This window comes from Lolium perenne, chromosome 4 (assembly GCF_019359855.2).
Source record: "Lolium perenne isolate Kyuss_39 chromosome 4, Kyuss_2.0, whole genome shotgun sequence".
Lineage (NCBI taxonomy): Eukaryota > Viridiplantae > Streptophyta > Magnoliopsida > Poales > Poaceae > Lolium > Lolium perenne.
The window spans coordinates 133268720-133288441 of NC_067247.2; the positions used below are offsets into that span (position 1 = coordinate 133268720).

Sequence of the window (19722 nt, forward strand, 5' to 3'; positions counted from 1 at the left end):
TCATGATCACGAAACCATGATCATCTATTAATCAACAAGCTAGTTATACAAGAGGCTTACTAGGGACTCTTTGTTGTTCACATAACACACATGTATCAATGTTTCGGTTAATACAATTATAGCATGGTATATAAACATTATCATAAACACAAAGATATATTATAATAACCATTTTATTATTGCCTCTTGGGCATATCTCTGTCAACACCCGGATTTTTAAGTCCAGATGCCTATTATGCCATTCCTCGCAATCCCAAGAATATTGTTTTTGCGAGACATAATAGATTGATATCACAACACATCATTCATTACAACACATAATCGTCTTACAAATAAAGGATCACATGATCCAGTCTCATTACAATAATAGAAGTTCTATTGATCAATTACATAACACCGAGCGGAAGCGAAAGTAGCGTAGTAGTAGTCCATCTATTCCACAGGCAACTGTTGACGTCAGGAGTGATCCTAGTTGTCGTATACGTCCTGCTGTCCTTCTTCCGGGTTCTGGTACTCTTCTTCATAGTCTGGCCATTTGAATAGCCAAGAACACAGCTATGAGTACTTTAAAGTACTCGCAAACTAATACTAAGGTAAACACTATCAACTATAGTAAAGGGGTTCTAAGCTCTAGTTTCATTTGCATAAAACCAATTTTATTTCATAAACACTTTAATAATCAAACACCTTCATTTGCTCAACTAACTCCAGTGGGAACATTAGTGTCATTCCCACAACTCAGTTGTGATTCAAAGTCAAAGTCACCTTTCAATTCAAATCACAAGCACTACAAGAAAAAGAGCACGTAAAGACGTTCATTCTTTGACGTTTTTAACTTCGTCTCTGCGTGTAAGTTGGCGCGGTACATAGAGACGTTTTCAAAGACGTTGTACACTTCATCTCTACTCCAGCACGTATCCATTAAGTTCCGCTTCTATCCGGCCGTGCCCACTCCATTATCTTAACCTCCCACCTCCTCAATTCCGCCGCACCCGCTGGAAGGAAAAAAGATATCGAGTCGCCCCCAAAGAAAATAAAGAGAAATCTACCAGCCCTAGCACTCTAGCAGATTTGTGAAGGCCGCTGCCGCCGGATCCCGTCCCGGTGCTCTTCGCCGACGAAATCTCCCAGGGATCCCCTCGCCGTCGTCCATTCACCTGAAGGCACTAACTCCCCAGCATGAGACCACTGACGGCGCGCGATTCTGAGGAGTCCTGAGGTAAGCAACTTCCGCCAGCCCCTTCTCTTCCCATCTCTGATCTGTGATTTTCCTGTTTTTGTTTTCCGGCGGATGTGAGATCTGTTAGGAAGCTGCCGAAACCAACGTGGCATGGCAATCTGGAAACGGATGTATGAAGTTCTTTTCGAGATTGGAGTGCAAGAACCTTGCAATATGAGTTCACCTGCTATTCTCCTTCACTGCAACCTATTGGTTTGGGTAACTACTTCTCCAAATTGAATGAATATATACGCATTCATTGTGTTCACAATTGCTTTTTTTCTTGCTAATAAATATTTTGATGGGATAATAGTTCAAGTTACATCTTTGCTGCTTTTCTATTTTTGTAGGACGATTTGATTTAGATTTAGTGGTTGCTGGCCGACACAAGCAAAATATTGCGGCATCAAGAATCACTCCTTCGACATGCTGCAACCGTACAAGGCAGAATGCAAGTAAGTTCCACCTTTTCTGACTTCAAAGTCTGTTTCATCACCCTTTACAAAAAAAAGTCTGTTTCATCAGACAACGCAAGCAATTATCTAGTCTTCTGAAGTTTGATCTGTCTAGCAGTGCAAGCACATAAATAATCTAGTATTCTGAAGTTTATTTTGTTAAGATCTGCTCTCTCCACAAACTTAGATTTGATTTGACATACATGCTTCATACTGAATCCTTAATGTGGTATCGTTAGTAAAACTATTTTCTTCTGTTTTCTACACAGGCACTCTATGTTTCTGAACGAGGGTGGTACTACATTGATGTAATAAAGGATTACACATATATAGTCATTTGCAGACACTTGTTAACTGCATTTTATAGCCTTTATCTCTTACATTGCCACATATTATGCCCCATCAAACTTTGTAATGTTAAAAGGTATTGCTGTTTGCGATGGTTTTATGAGCATCTCTACACAATGATTCAGTAATTCTTTTCTTGCGGTAAGTATGCAGCTTTATTCAAACAAGAAGGCGTAATACCAATGTGAAGAGACTCCTCCATTATACGGTTATTGCCCCCAATGGTTTACAACTGAACTGCTCCATGGAAAGTAGAACATCTGATCGAAATTTATGACTTGCTATCTCATCTATTGATCAGTTGACGTTGTCTTGTGAAGATTTTCAAGCAACACAACAGAAGACTTGCAAGGCGAATTACTGTAGTAGTGATGGGAATTGGGAAGCTGCTGTACCAATTGCTCCCTGCACAAACTAGCTGGAAGAAAATTATATATGGATTTGCACGATATTTTCTGGTCAAGCTGTAATCTTTTCACAAATGTACAGTTCAATTGTAAATTGTTGCAGTTCTAAAGAAATAAAGTTAACTTCTTCCGAATAATGCATTACGCTCTTCTGCCATATGGTCTGTGTGATACAGTGTAAATACGATTATTTTCATATGAAACAAAAATAAAATGATAAACATTTTAAAATTTTAAAAAGAACGTCTTGACATTCTTAAGGACGCCATATTGCAGTGTAGAGACGATATGGGAGGGCATCTAGAACACCGTCTCTACTGGGAATGGGATGCTTTTAAAACGTCTCATCTCATTTTTGAGACGCTTCTAATTCGTCTTTAGAGATCTTGAGACGGTGCATAAGGAGACGCTTCTAGGACGTTTTACATAAGCGACTCTATATTGGTGTAGGGATGTTATAAAGCGTGTCTAGCACCTAAGGGTGTGTTTGGTAGACTGGGGGAGCTCAGATATTCTCTCCTCATCCCACTTTTACCCAGGAGATCTTGTTTGTTAAACCGGGTCGGTCCAACAGAGAAACTCTCAACAGATACGGAAAAGGGGCCGCAGCCCTGCCCAGGAGGGAAGCTCAAATCGAGCTTCGCTCCTCATCCAGGCTCTGCTCGCCCGAAAACGCATCCCGCGAGGCCGCAATTCAGCCCGAACGCGCAGGGGTCACGCGCCCCCCCACCTTTCTTCCTCTCCATTCTCCCCCTTCTCTCTCCCTCCACACCTCACATGCTCAGCAGGTCACGCTCGCCCTGGCCGGCCACCCAAGGCCGCCTCGGTGCGCCGCCGCGGCTGAGACCGCCGTCACCAAGCGCGGAGCAGGAGGGCCCCTTCCGGCGGCGGCTCCTCTCGCTGGCGGCCTCAAGCGCGGAGCAGGAGGGCCCCTTCCACGAGCTCGCGCGCCGCCGCGGCCTCGCGCGCCGCCACGGCCTGGTTCGCCGCCGCGGCCGGGCCCGCTCCACGGCCCGGCGCCGCCGCCACGGGCCTCGCGCCGCCGCCACGGGCCTCGCACCGACCTCGCGCGCCGTCGGCGGCCTCCCGCGCCAATCATCCACGACCTCGCGCGCCGCCGCGGCCTCGTTCGCCGCCGCGGCCAGGCTTCGCTCCACGGCCTGGCGCCGCCTCGCGCCGACCTCGCGCGCCGTCCACGGCCTCCCGCGCCGTCCACAACCTCGCGCTGCCGTCCACGAGCTCCAGCCACGGCCAGCATGGCCTGCACAGGGACCCGATTGCTTTTGTATCTTGTATTTGGGGACCTGATTGCGTTTTATTTTTGTATGGCCCGGCTCTACTCATACATGAGCACCAAACAGCTTCTCTACTCAGCTACTCTCAACACACCCGACCTACCAAACAAAGGCAAAAATCCTAACTCAGCATAGTTGGGGTCAGCATAGTTGAGGAGAGATGGAGAATCTGAGTAGCCCCGGGCTACCAAACACACCCTAAGTTGAACGTCTCTACATGACCTTTTTGTTGTAGTGAAGTCACCATTCATATTTTTTTAGAAAAGTTCTGATGACGGAACAGTATGGCCTTTCCAACTGTCCATAACCGCGGACGCGGCTATGCGAATAGGTTAAACTTTGCAGAGGTTGTACACTTGGGCCACAACAATTGCAATAGTTCGTCAGGGGTAACTGGCCCTGATTTATCGTACGCAGTACGCGAACTACCAATCCTAACCTTTCATTTACATACTCTAGTATAGGCACCTCTCCCCATGAGCTTGGCCTCCCAGTGAAGGCACGCGGTCAGCCTAGGAACTGCACAGGGCTTGGGCCGGACATTCACCTCATTTCACGTCATTTCACATCACTTCACCAGTAACGAAGGCAGCCTCGGCATAACCCCTATGACGTTTGTTCAGAGGAACCCATACTAAAATACATAAGTTTCCGGCTAAGCCTTACCCAGATTCAGGTATTGTGGGGGTACTTGTAAAATTGGAATGGTATCGCATCCGAACCCAACCATCAGTGTTTTTGGTAAAATTCACCAAGTCATTCACCGGTCATATTCACCTTCAAAATCTCTTAATAGAATGACTCATCATCCCAAGGTTTTCAAAGTCATTTCAATTCACAAGTTCCCAACTAGAGTAGTCACTTTTAATATTGAGCACTAGCAACTAGTTATGAGGGGTGCTAAGTAGTTTGCATTGCTTCTAGGCTAAGTGTGATGTTCTTGTACTACACCTTAGCTAAACCAAGTGAATCATAAATCAAAAAGTAACTTTGATAAATAAAATCAAGTAAAGCTTGTAAAGTAAAAACTTGGGATAGGTTCATAAAGTAAAATGTAATGGTGCCTTGCTCTTGTAGAGCTTTGCACTTTGCAAGAATATAAACTTGCAACCAAAATAGGTTGCATTAGTCTAGCTTGCATTGGTAATAGCTTGCCTTGATTGGTGATGTGATCAAAGTTCTCTTGCTCTTCCTCTTGGTAGAAGACCTCTTCCTCTTGATAGTCTCCGGTACTAGCGTCTATAAACGAATACGAGGATACAATCACCAAACAACACTTAAGTAGTCTTAATTAGCCTTATTGGCTCACACAATTGATTTAGCATCACTACTTAACATTTATTCACAAATTATGCTAGGGTTTCTTTACTTAACATTAGGAAAATAATTTCCTCTCATTGAAAGTTGAAATTAGGGTTTCTCTTTGGTTTGGAGAAATAATTTCCTCTCATTGAATGTTCTTAAGATTTAATCTTCTCAAATAACCAGGGGTGATCCCATGTTGACCAAGGTCAACACTTCACACTTATTATTTGAGAAAAGTGATTTAAATGAGATTCATCCTCTCATGTGATTTAAAAATAACCATTGCAATTTAAATACTATGTTGATTTAAATTCTAAAAGTGAGCAAGTATGAGCCTAAGCAATTAAAGGTCAACACATTACTTTATATCACTTGATAAAATGATTTAAATGAGGTGCTACACCTCATAGATTTAAATTCCTAAAATTTGAAATAGTTTAAATGGACTAGTATTGACTACATAGCCAATATTTTGCTTCTAGCCCATGATCATGTACAGAACCTATATCATATTTTTACATAGTAAATTAAAGTTTGTTAAATGTGAATTATTGCAATTGGATTCACTTCAAAATTCAAATTAGTTGATTTTTAAGATTTATTTGAATACTGAAAAGTCTCTGTTTTGTTATTTCTGCTATTCAAAATCTACACAAGATATGGGGTTGCATCCAGTGGGGTTAGCTATATAATTTCATGGGCTTTCCAGAGATGTGTAGTTTGCTAAATTTGGTGCAGTAGTTTGGAAGTTATTCAAATTTGAATGGGGCACCAACATTTGAATTTAGATGAAACTAAATATTTGAAATACACCTAAATGGGCTAGGCGGGAAAACTAGATGGGCTACACAGGCAAAACGGACTGGGCCGGCCCAGCAGTGTGACTCGCACACGTGGGCCGCCTGACGGCGTGGGCTCCACCAGTCAGTGGCTCTTAAAGAGCGGAACGGTACGCGCGCTAGGATCCGTTGGATCAGAAGGGAGATCAACGGCGCACGGGGGTCGTCTTCCCCGGCGAGAATCCGATGAGCTGGCGGCGATCCTAGGGGGTCGGTGGGCTTACCGAGGTTCCCGCGGGGTTCTGGTGAGTGCGAGGCGGCGTTGCCGACGGCGAGGAAACGTCTGGTAGCAGTGGCGAGGCGCGGGGAAGCGTCAATCGTCGACGGTGATCTGCGGGCTCCGGCGGACTTCATCTTGCAATTGGAGCTGCTCCGGCGGTGTGGGGTCAAATTGGTGGGTGGAGAAGAGGCAGGGATGAGAGGGGAGTAGATGGTGTGAAGAATGGTGGCTCGGATCTCCTCTATTTATAGCGGGGTGAGAGGGCCGTGGATGCGGCGAAGGGGTCGACGACGACAATGGTGCTACGGGATGCGAAAGGGCAAGGTGAGGTGCGCATCTTGTAGGCGACGTCTAGGCGAGGCTCTGGGTGTAGCTGGCGCGTCCAGGGGATGATGGGATCGCTCGGGAGCTTCTGTGACGAGGACTGTACTGGGCGGCAGAACGTCGATCATGGCGACGGTGATGGGGCGTGCGCGGCCAAGCGAGCGTGTCTGGCAAGGTCCTGGTAGGTTGATGAGTGAGCACGCGCGAGAGGAGAGGAAGGGAAGGACGAGGGCGACGGGACCAGAGTCGCTCTGTCGCGTCCAGGATGGGGTCGGGGCGCGCTCACCGCGTGCCTGGCACGCCGTGGCGAGGTACTGGGTGCGCGCGTTCTGGCCACTAGCGTGCGTCTCCTTGCTTAGGGCTGGTACGAGCGTACTTAGGGGAGTGCAGAGAAGCTAGTTGACATAGTGAGGGTGACCAGAGGGAGCAGATGAGGAGAGGTGGCATGGTGATGTCTCTCATGGCCGGCATGGGTGTTGTTGTGATCATGTCTTCACTTTAATCATCTATGCAAGGCTTGCTTTGGTGCAGAGAGGGTACCAGTAGGTTGATGATCACTATTGGAAAGGGGTTTAGGCTAAGAACCAGAGGATAATAGGGTGTGTTGCAAACTCAGATTGATGCCTGCCAAGTGTTTGATGATATGGCCGCATGAAGCTTTTTGTGGAATTTTGCAATTATTTTTGGTGGAGTTTATTTATATAAATAAGGTGATAGAATGGTGGTGGTGGTATTTATTTTGGTGAAGATTTGCAAGATTTCAAAATTGGTATGATCTTCTCATAATTTCAAAGTCTCCACTTGTCCAATTCATTTTGGTCAACCTGGTCAAAGTTAGCATGGGTGGTCAACATGAAAGTTGCTCATCTTGACATGGTCTTGGATGACATGGCAATAGTTGACCAAGGTTGGTTTGAAGAAAAGTCAAAACCAGGGGGTAAAGTGAGGAACATTTTATAAAGTAGCAATATGACCATTATCACATGTATGTTGGTTTTGAGATTTTCTTGGATTTGATTCTGGTTTCTTTGATGCATTTGTGTTTGTTTATCATATATAAGTATTCTCCAAGCCATAGATCAAGCAATGGTGGCCTTTGGTGAAGATTTGCAAAATTGGCTAAGTGTGTATGTGAGTGAATATGGAATTTTCTCACTATTTGATTTCTCTCCATTTGATTTGGCTTTTCTTGACTCTAATGTGATTCTTATTAGTTTAGAAACATTTTAAGACCATTGAAACCATTCCAAAAGGTCTAGCTCAAAGATTTGCAAAAATGGCCATAACACATAAGAGGTGATGTGTCAATTTTTCTTAATCTTGTAAATTGTTCCCCTTGCTTTACTTGGGCATGGGTTAGGGTCAATTTAGGGTTAGATTAGGTTTAGAGATGGTTTCACATCATTTGGTCAAGGTTTAGAGTCATAGGGCAAGAATTGGGTATTATGGCTATGTGTCACATATGCCTCTATGCATATGTTGCATTTGAGTTTTAATTTGACTTGGCTTGACCCAATTTGGTGTTGTTGAGTGTTGAAATGGTATATAGGAGTGATTCCACCATTCACAACATGTATTAGGGTCAATATTCTTAAATTCACATATTTGCTATTTTACTCTCATATGCCTCTATGGCATTTTTAGTTTCTTTTTATTTTATTTGGATTTGATTTGATAAGTACTAGGTAAGGTGTATGAAGGTTTTCCCAAACCTCTAAACAAGGTAGAAAAGCTTAGGGTAAAGTTTCACAAAAATAGCCATAGGCACATATGCCTTTTTCTTATTTAAATTCCTTTTTATTTTATTTTTAACTTAGGTGGTGAAGAGAGGGGTGAGGTTTAGGGTTTAAGATCATTTCAAAAATACTATAACAAGCAATCATGGCAATAGCACAAGAATTAAGCAAGATCACTATGTATCAAACTTAATTTAATAAAAGTTTTTGTTGGTTCCAAAATTTGGAAAAAGGGAAATTCATTGTCTTTGTTTTGAAATATTTGGGATGTTACAATCTCCAACAAAAACTTCTTGGGGTGCTTGCCCCGAGATTTCCTAATAACATCTATCCATTCATCAGCAAGTTCCTGTTGCTGATCCTTATCAGACAAGGAAGCAGCTCTAGGGGAGGAACAAGCAGAATGCATGCTATCAGATTCTACTTCTAAATTGATACCAACTACTTTGGCAGCATTGTCTAATTCATCAACATGAAAAACATTAAAAGGATTGTTAGACATTATACCTTTCATCATGGGAATCTCTGGATTGTTAATCTTCTTCATCTCATGTGCTTTCTCCATGATGTTCTTGGATCTGTCAATTCTGTTACTCTGCCTAACAGGTTGCACAGGTCCCCACTTGGATTTTCTTTTTGCTGGCTGTTCTTCAGTCACTTGATCAGCAGATATGAAGGGAAGCTCAACCTCTGGCATGATATCATCACGTAGCTCCACTTCCTGAGCATCATCTCCAGTAGCAGGCTCTTCAAACTGGCTGGTCAGGTCACCTTTAAGCATTCTCTCACTGTACCAGAACTTCTTCACTTCTTCACTTGCAGCATTAGAGACTGGAGTTTTGTCCCACACAAAGGCACCCTCTTGATCAACTAGTCCTCTCTGGAGTAGCTTCTGGTAAACATCAGCAGCACTTGTCTCTGGAGGAGCACAATTCTCTCCAAGAGGAGCTTCCATCACTTGGTATTTCTGGGAATATTGGTCATTGCTAGAGGCTTGGTTGATGTTCCCAAGGGAGAAGGATTGAGGTCTTGCAGTAGCACCAGAGCCACCCCCATTATCTTTTCCACTTTGGTTACTTCCTTCAGCATCTCTCTTGCTCTGGTCCTCAAGCTCTTCTCCAAGCAGGTCATCAGTATCTTCATTGATCGGAATAACACTTTCTAAGGTAAAACCTAGGTGAAAATGGTTCCCATGATACCCAAACAGCCTTCCAGGAGGTAGTTTAGAGGGAATATTCACCCTGACTTCTTGAGCATTGTTCCTAAACACACTGAGCCAATCTACTTCTAGCAGCAAACCACAAACAGAAACAGCTTGATCAAGACTAGTCCACTCACACCACTTTGTTTGTAACCCAGTCACCTTGATCCAGGTTTCCTTGAGCACTTCCACAGGTTCTGGGTCATCATTCCAAGCTTCCACCTTGACCCAGATGCCCTTCTTCTTAAGGCCAAATCTGGGGTAACCAATGACCTCTTCTACCTTGAGATGGGGTGGCAACTTCACCAGGTACACATCTGACTGCCCAAGTTCTCTGATTTGCCATGGACAGTTGGTTTTGTATATCTGAGCAAACTCAGCATACAGCTCTTCCTTAAAAACCTCACCTCCTTCAATTATCACAATGCCACAGTTCCTGGTGGACCCAACTGGATTGATCAGTGTCTCAGGCATCTCAATATGATAGAAACCCATACCTGGAGCACCACTTCCAACATATTTAGCTAGCTGGTGTGGTATTTTCCTGACAGGGCATTCATCTACCAGGTGAGAAGTTGCTTTACAGATGAAACACATAGGGGTCCTACCACAAGCAGCTTGGTGGTTCCCTGGCTCTCCACAACACATACAAATGGTGTTAGTGTAACTCATCTGGAGTGCATTGGAAGAGGTAGCAGAAGGAGAATTATGTTGGACAGACCCAAGCTTCTTCTTTCCTCTAGCTGTGTTTTTTTTGTCTTGCTCAACACCTCTCCACCACAAGCAGGCAGCTGCATCTGCTGCTGCTGCAGCTGCTGTTGTTGTTGTTGCTGCTGCTGCTGAACTGGAGGTTGCTGAAGCTGCTGCTTGAAACCAGGTTGTTGAGAAGCAAGTCACTGATTAGATTGCATACCAAAGCCTGCATTAGGAGGGTACTGCTGGTATGAACCATTGAAAGCCCAAGGAGGAGGCATGGGGCTTGGAGCAAACCCAAAAGGGTGCTGAGGATAGCCAAAAGCACCAGGTTGGGGGAAATCCATGGGCATCTGCTGCTGCTGAAAGGGAGGTTGCATCTGCCCTGGTTGTTGTTGCCATTTCTCTTGGTTGCTGTTGCCAATGTTCCCACCTCCACCCCTACCTCTACCTTTGTATCCTCCTCGTCCAGCCATATCAACTATAGACTCTACAGAACAGATCTCCACTCCAAGATGACTCTCCCCGGAGATCTCCTCCGCCGCCACCCAAGAGGCCAAAAGAGGAACCCTAAAAGAGGAGGCACCCTTTTTTATACTAGCCTTGCGGGGAGGAAGGCCTGGTGGATGCCATGGAATATGCCAGAGTTGTTGGAAAAAGTCTTCCACCCCACCAAAGCATTCTCCACCACCCACCTGCAGGGTCTCACTGAGCTCTGGACCCCTCCAAAGCACTAATCTTGATGTTTTTGGACTCCTCTTCTCCAGAATTCTAGAAGCTTGAGCAGGTTCCACCATGGTTTCACTCTGAACATGGACATGCAGAGGAACAGGATCCTGAATCTCATCAGTTAGTGTTCTGGTGGTAGTTGCCGAAGCTGTTGGACAATCTCCTCCAAGAATCTAGTGTGATAACTGAACTGAATCAATCCATTTATCGAATGAATCTCTGATTTGTTGAACCCTTGAGCACTCTGCACTGGCTGCCAGATCCTTGGTGCACTGCAATGAGCTGCTTCCTGAGCTACCTCGAAAGCAGTTCGTGGCTTCCGCGGCCTCCCTGTCTTCTTCTTCCTCGGACCGCAGGCCTGTCCATTTCTGCAGACGAAGCCTCGTAACCCATCGCCGCCTTGCAATCCTCCTCCGAAGAGCTGGACATCGCCAGTAGCTTGGAGAGCTTGGCAAACCTCCTCGGACCAGGCTTCACCTCATGCGCCTCCGCGCGAGGCTCCACCGCCAGCCGAGATCCCAGCCCGCCAGGGTGTGTTGATGATGATGGAGCCGATGCGAAGCTCGCCCTCTGTCGGAGTTGGGGGAGCGGTTGAGCTTGGCCCCTCGGCGAGCGCAGACCAAACCTTCCCCAGTCGCCAACGCCAGCCTCGGCGAACTCTGGAGCTTCCTTGAGTGCTATCACCTCCTGTTCCTCCTCCAGGCTCCACCTCCAAGTACATCTCCTCTCCCTGCGCCTCCTCTCTGCCATCCGCCACCACAGACGCCAGAGTAATCCTCCTCCGAAGCTCCGTGGATTTGGGCGGATTGAGCTTGTCGGCGAAGGTATGAGCAGTGGACGAAGTGAAGTGAATGGGGAACAGCGAATGGAGTATGTATTTCCCCCGTCGCACCGCGAAGTGCTCCCTCTCTGGCCGCCATGGCCCGCTACGGTGGGGGAACGAGGAGGTCCCGCCATGAACAGTGCACACGGTCGGAGCGGAAACCATAAGCGGTCCGATCCCACCATGGAACAGGGCATGGTGTTCCACCTCGTCACCCATCGCTTGAGAGGAGAGCGAGACATGGCGGCGCGGCACCACCGGAGGAATCACGACGGAGGGATCCCAATCCCCCGCTCTCCAGCCGCGACCCGCGCCTCCAGGTAGCGGATCTGACGCGGAAGATCTCGGGGAAGAGGGGGGCGCCACCCGATGGGCTCGCACATCGCAGCTCGCTCCTCCGGCGAGGCTTGCATGATGTAGAGGAGGTAGTAGCAACGAACCAGCTTGTCGTGGAGATCTAGCTCCAGCGAGCTCTCCCTCCGAGAGCCTTCTCGAGATGGCTCGGAACCCCGAGGGGTCGAGCCCCTGCGCGAACCGCTCGGAGAAGACATCCGCACCCTCCGCCGCGCTATGAAGGCTCTGAGGAACGGCAGCCGCGGCGGAGGCGCGGTAGATCGCCGTCGGCGAGAGACGCATGCAGAGCTAGGACAGAGCTAGGACAGAGTACAGTTGATGCAATAGCCTGTCCGCTCCTCTGAAAATGGTTATTGACGAGGCCTGATGTGCCCTTGTCTTGGAACTTTCATGAAACAAAGCAATTGATTCATTTCCTACAAATTGATTTTGTTCTTTTGCTGGATTGTGCATGTTATATAACTCCCTTTACTCATTTGCACATGCTATTAGCCGTGCTCTGCTGGGGCGTGTTCCACGCTGCGATCTGCCGCCGCCACGCCGCCCAAGCAGCCAAGGCCGCCGGACGCAACCCGCAGCGCCGCCCCGACGAGACGTCGCGGAACCACGGCCTCCGCCCGGCGTCCTACCCCTGCCGCGAGAACAGCCACGGCCAGAGGTCTCCGCAGAATAGCCACGGCCGGAGGTCCCCGCCCCGGCGTCCTGGCTCTGTCGCGCGAACAGTCACGGTCAGTGTTCAGTTTTTCTATGTACTGAATAACTGGCAATGTCTCCATGTCCTTGTAATTCCGCCTTATCCATAACTGTGAACTCTTAGATGCAAACCTTTCGCAGAGATAGCATAGAACGTGTGACTCATTGTGTAAGTTTGATGCTATGAAAATTTGGAGAAAAATGTTACTGAATACAACACCGAAGCGTCACCAGATATCACTATCTTCGATCTAAACAAATAGTTCAATGCATAATCAGTTCATCCAAACTTGAGTAGTTTGGTTTTAGATCATCTCGTGATTGACAGCTACTTGGCCCCTCCCTTTTGTGATTCTTCCACTTCACATCAGTTCGTGTCTCTTTTCTTTTGCACTGAAACTTCTCTTCTAATTATACTGGCAGATAGAAACATATTTGCAAAAAATATTTCAGTAATAAATCTGTAAAATTGTATAGATGATATTGTAGAGAACTAGGTTAATAGACATGGGCTTGTGGGGCTACAGTGAGTTCCTCCAATAAAGACAATGTATTTGGCCCTGAAAAGTAACGAACGCAAGCACTTTACTTTCCATTCCTGAGAGCAGAACATAAGGTAGTAAAACAAAGTGCCCAACAAAGTACAGTATTAAAAGGCAAACACTCCTTGAGTAACTATATAGAAGACAAGTATTAGCATCAGCTTGTGTATTCTTGAGTAGCACACCATGTTGTATGAAGGATAAATGGTATATATATATATAGGTAAATTAACTGGTGCTCCATGGTGCCCGGGCACCATACGTAGATACGTGTATTTTTGCTTTGTAGTACACATACCTGAGGGTATATATACCTAAGTTACACATACCTAAGGTATACATACCTAAGATATGCATAGTCAAGTGATACATACCTAAGGTATTACATACCTAAGGTGTACGTACACTGATACGTGTATATGTATGTTAGGTATGTGTAACTTGCATGCGTGTATGTTAAGTATGTAAATGTTAGGTATGTGTAACTTGTATGTGTATATGTTAGGTATGTAAACCTTAGGTATGTGTAATTTAGACACGTACACTCCAGGTATGTACGAAATACACGTTTGGTGCCCCATATGTGCTTCCTATATATATATATATATATATATATATATATATATATATATATATATATATATATATATATATATATATATATATATATATATATATATATATATATATATATATATATATATATATAGCAGCACTATTCTGCAACCAGTTGCAGAATAATATTCTGAGCACCGATTCGTACTTCTCTGGACACGAGCTTGTACTGCCTCGGAACTTTTTTGCAGTGTGCGTTCGTACTTCTCTGTGTTCTTCATGGAATCGATGTTTCTGTCCCGAAATCGATCTGTTTGTTGTTTTCTAGTGTCGTAATTATATTTTCTAGCTAGTATACACCAATCCGCACGCACGCATTACAACTTTTACAAGATTTAACAAGTTTTTGAATCGGATTGATCCGTCGGCATGTCCGTTGCGTACTTATTCCGCGAATCCAAATTGGCGTCTGGATCATCGTTTTTAACATGGAATTCGAGTTCCATTCGCACCAGTATGCATATATTAGTGAATCAAATGTTTAATCTGGTTGCAATTTTGCTAGAATCGCTGATTCGGTAGTTGCCCGTGGAGAGCAGTTCCGCCGTTGTCAGTTCATCGATTTCTAGTCGATTTCGCTTTTTTGTTTGTGTTTTTTTAAATTGATTTATTTTTAGCCGTCAAATTCATACTAGAGTACTCATTGAATTACTAAAAGTTGAACTGTAATTCGCGATCGAATCCGTTGGCAGGTTTGCGTTCCGTGTGCCGTCGGATCATGCGGGTGGGTATGACTTCATCATTTTTTTCGCGAATTATTGTTTTGATAGAGTTATAGTAGGTGTTATATCGTTATTAATTCCAGATATACTCATATATAGTTTGTTTGTTTCGATTTTGATTCCGACCTGTTCGTCAAATCGACCGATCATCTATGTTGCAAACTGAACTTTTCAGTGTATCGAGGTTGTACTTCTGCTCTCTGTAGTTTGTTCTTACTTTGTTTTCTGTTGCGATTTCATGTTTTTCTAGATAAGGTTTATCTTATCCATTGCTTTTTTGTGTTTTTTTATTGTTAGCTGTGTGGATGGATAATTTTGTTGGTTGTTTGTATAGTGATCTTCTTCGTATCCGCACCCGTACTTCTCGGTCGTTCTAGCTATACTTCTATCAGATAATGTTTATCTTCTATGCACGTTTTTCTCTATTCTGTTCACGCCTATATAATTGTTCCTTTCTCATTGCGCGCAGCCATAAACTTGATCAGATCTTTCTTCTTTTCTATCGTCTCCCAATGGCCAAAACTCCCTTCTCCCACGAATACAAACTTCCTTGCCATGGCACAACCGAGATGAATGTGTTGTACACCAACACGGCATCCAGAGTAGAGGGATGGCTTACTTCAATTGAATCTACCCTTGATGCTTCTAAAAGGAAGATTGTGGGGATAGATGTTGAGTATGACAGGCTTAGAGGATCCAGCATTAATCCGAAGAAGGCCGCTGTCATCCAACTTTGTGTGGGCACCGAAGTTTTGGTGTACCACGTTTGCCATGCTGATGAAAGGAGTGAGAAGTTGTATAATTTCCTATTTGGGTACCGGTACACATTCACTGGATTCTGCACTCCTGAAGATCGTAATGTTCTTGGTCGTTCTCAGTTTTATATCCATAATATCAAGGACATCCAGATGATTTGGAGAGACCCGGACAACAAGAAGAGGACTCAAGGTCTGAAAGATGTTGCTGCAGCCATTATAGATCCATTTTACATGAAGATGAAAGATGGATTTGGTAGGGAGGAGCATAGCATGTGGGCTAATGCGCCTCCTCTCCCACCTGTACATATTTTATATGCTGCGAGGGATGCATATGTGACCTACGAGGTGTATAAGCGTTTGGATGTTTTCGAGAGAGGATTTTTTTTCTCTTTACAAACGTTCCGAGAAGAAACGTGGCAGGGATTGGTGAATACCTTAAAGTAGTTTGATTAGTTTTCCTTATGAATTTATCCAAAATGTATTCCTTTAGTTTTATATAGTTTTATAATGTAATCCGGTATTCGAGTTTATCCTTAATAAATTTCATTTTATTTTTTTGTGAACAAACATGTACTTTTTTTTATTTTCGTTACAGTATATCATGTTTGTTGTCATTTTTCACGCAACTAAAGGTTTATTATTCTTATGGAACTCAAGATTTTAGAGCTTGTACTTCTTTTCTTTATACTGCGGTACTTCCCGTCCATCAATAACTGTACTTCCGGGTTGTTCATCTTGATTGTTGTTGAAGATCAAGATTCATATGTTTGTACTTCGTAGTTCGTCCTCCTTTTTTTTGTAATGTGTACTTCGTATCTCTTACTTATGTACTTCTTGTGCCTATATTCTTGTACTTCCTTGTGAGAGGGGGGGGGGGGGGTTTCCCCCCCATACATAAAATCTAATATATATTTTGTTACTGCAGATCAAGATTTATAGGGTGTACTTTGTAGCTCTTACTTATGTACTTCTTGTGCCTCTACTCTTGTACTTCCTGGTGGGGGAGGGGGGGTTGGGGGGGGGTTTCCCCCCCATACATAAGTAGTACCGAATAAAATCTATTATATAGTTTGTTACTGCAGATCAAGATATATAAGTTGTACTTCGTAGCCCTTACTTCTATACTACTTATGCCTATACTCTTGTACTTCCCTTTGTAATTTTGTTATTGGAATTCAAGATTCATAGTTTGTACTTTTCTTTTGTTGTGAGCTTGTACTTCTATTAGTTTTATTCGGTACTTGCTGCTTCTTCACTTTATCCTACATGGGATATTCTATTTGATGTATTTCCTTTTATAATTTAATATTATGAGTTTTTGTACTTTTTTTTCAAGCCTGTACTTCTATTTGCTGCAGAGTCATCTATGATATATATATTTTTTTAATTGTATTCTTGTAAATTAAGGTTGTACTTACTTGTACTTGTATCCTGTACTTCCTTATCGTTTATGCTTTGTATTTCCTTTTTTCTTACTTTTTTTTTTGAGGCTGTACTTATTTGTTTGACAGGCCAGGTAACGGCCCAGTCGGGCTTTTCTGGGCCCGATTTGTTATGAATTGGTATTTTCGGCCCATTTAATTGTGGCCCGGTGGCGTCCGTATGCGTCTCTTGCATCATAACTGCAAGTTGTGCAGCCGTTCCGCACTGTCCGCACGGCGTAACTCCACCTTCCCCACTCTCTCTTCGCTTTCCTCGTCTCTCGTCGCAGAGAGGAACTGCTGCGCGGTTGCGGCGACGGAGCCGCTGCCTTCTTCCGGTACGATCAACTTCTCCGCGCCCCTCCCTATCTCGCGCGGTACTTCTATTCCGTCTATCCTTCTCCGGCCCCTCAAATTTTCTCCCGCGAATGCTCTCGTGAGGTTGTGTTCCGGATTAGGGGTTACTGTTCATAGCTTAGGGTTTCCTGCTTGTAGATCTTGTTTGTTCTTTCCTTTTGTATCGCGCAGCGTGTCTTCTTGTTTGTCTGCTGCATTCTCCTCGGACTAATTCGTTTTGATTTTTGCTTTTTGATGTGTGGTTGGTTGTAGGGTTCGTGTTCATGTGCTTCTGATCTCCGCGTTGACTGGGAGAGGTCGATTTTATTTTTTTAGTCATGGAGCCTGCCCCGAAATCCCCACTGCCTCAGGAAACCCAAGGTAATTTTATGTTTTCGTTTTTGTTTTGTGGTACTTAATTGTGGCGAAATTGTCTACATGTTTTTTTTTGTTTCCTCATGCTTGTTGTGCTTCCCTTTAGATCTCGAACTAGTTTATACAATGTTAATTCTTGCGTTGCTTGTGCAGTCATTCTCCATATAAATATACTTATCTGGTATTCATATATGTACTTACTCGTTGCTACAAGTTGTACTTCCCTTGTTTAATTTCATATACTGCAGTTATTTTTTTACTCATGGATGTGTGTTTTCTGACAACAGAAATTATTCTAATTGGTTTTGGTTTTGTTTTCTACTTGTAGATTCGGTCATGTGCTGTTGTTACATGTACTTATTTATATGTACCAGTTGTACTTCCCTTGTTTAGTTGCATATACTGCAGTTTATTTTTACTTTTTTTTTGTTTTGTGTTATTTTGACAATGGAAATTCTCCTAATTTTTTCTCTTTTTGTTTCTACATGTACATGTACTTATCTGATGTTAGTACATGTACTTCTTTTCCAGATTCATGTGTATGTTCTTATTTGTAGTTCTTTATTTTTAGTACTGCTCTCTCCTAGTTTTGTTTTGCATTTTTCTTGTTATGATTGTTTCTATTCTACTTATCATCTTATATTGTTCATTTTACTATGTCTGAACCCATTTCTTTTTTTAGGTGAAGTTACAGTTATTAAGAAAGCGAAATTGTTTGCCATGGATGGCAAACTAAGTCTCGCTGCCGGTATTCCTATCGTTTTCCCTGATGTTACTGTGAGGATTAGAAGTGAGGATGAGGTTAAGAAAAGCTCTTCTACATCTGGTAATCATTTTTAATATGATCCCTGTTTGTGTGCTCATTGTCTTGTTTTTGTGATTTTTGTATTGTCATGCTTGTTCTCTTTTGATATGTGAATCATAAGACAACTAAAATATATGCTCTTAAGAGAAATAAGACTGTGTATTTTATTTGTAGCAGTTGTACTTCCCTTGTTTTTAGTTGCAAATAATGCAGTTAATTGCATTGCACTTATCTGATATGTATTGTTGGACTTCCTTACCTTTTATTTTACCATTTTAGGAAATTAAATATTTTTTTCATTGCTATTGTAATTAATTTGTTTCTTTTTCTTTAATGCAGATGCAGATTTGCAAACTGAAACTACTGACAAGGATATCACTGATGTACTTGCTTCTGTAGAAGAGACTTATGGAGATGGAGATCGAATGTCTGCTCATGATGGTTCTGAGCAAGGTGAAGGTGATATAGGTTCTTTGGAGTTGTCGTTAACTCCTACTCAGGATGTTGACGGCACTGAGCCAGTTACTCAGATAGAAGATGTTCCAGCCCAGCTTGCTGCTGAGGAAGAAAGGGTTGCACAGAAAATTATGCGTGCTAGGGAACGAAAGAGCAAGGCGATTTATGATGCAGGAGCATCTAATGTTGGTCCCATAGCTTACCATCGTAGGGAACGGAGGAGCAAGGCGGCTAATGACGCAGAAGCATATTCTGTTGTTCCCGAAGCAAGTCGTACGGAACGGAGGAGCAAGGTGGCTCATGATGATAGCGAGGCTGCTCCTGATGATAGCGATGCGACTATTGATGATAGTGTGGCGGCTCATGTTGATCCTGAGTCTGCTCCTGCGTCTGATGCAGATGCTGATGTGGCGGCTCATGTTGATGCCGAGTCTGCTCCTGCGTCTGATGCAGATGCTGATGTGGCGTCCCATGATGATAATGCAGATGCTGCTCCTGCGTCTGATGCAGATGTTGATGTGGCGTCCCATGATGATAACGCAGATGCTGCTTCTGCGTCTGATGCAGATGCTGATCGGGCGTCTCACGATGATAATGCGAATGTCGTTCTGCGTCTGATATTAATTTGTCCCTTGTTGTTCCTAGCAGTCCTGTTACCACGCACAGGAAAAGGGGTGTTGTCCGAAAGAAGAGGATGGCTGATGCTGGTATAGCTGGTACCCCCCGCAGAAGTCCTCGTGTCTCTGCTGTGTCTAGTGTTGATGGTAGCACACGGCAAAGCCCACGTATTCTAAATATGCAGAAATCTAGCCCTCTTGGTGTTATTGCTAAGGGGAAGCAAGCTAAATCTAAGGTGGAAGCAGGCTCATCTAACTTCATTTTAGTTTTTATCAACTCACCTGATATCTCTGTATCTTTTCTAATTACTTGATAATTTTGTATCTGTAGGTTTCTGCTTTTAAGAAGAAAAAGCCTGCTGATGCTACTGGTGGTAAGAGTGTTGTTGATAAGCCGAAGGTGAATCCTAAGACGGTGAAAAAATCTGCTCCTA

General features: G+C 43.9%; 1 long non-coding RNA gene across 1 annotated transcript; it reads left to right on the forward strand.

Moving 5' to 3' along the window:
- The first annotated feature begins 941 nt into the window (after nucleotides 1–941).
- On the forward strand, nucleotides 942–2566 carry LOC127293956 (uncharacterized). Its single transcript, XR_007846274.2, has 3 exons — nucleotides 942–1438; nucleotides 1570–1674; nucleotides 1944–2566. It is a non-coding gene; the product is annotated as an uncharacterized lncRNA (long non-coding RNA).
- The last annotated feature ends 17156 nt before the right edge of the window (nucleotides 2567–19722 follow it).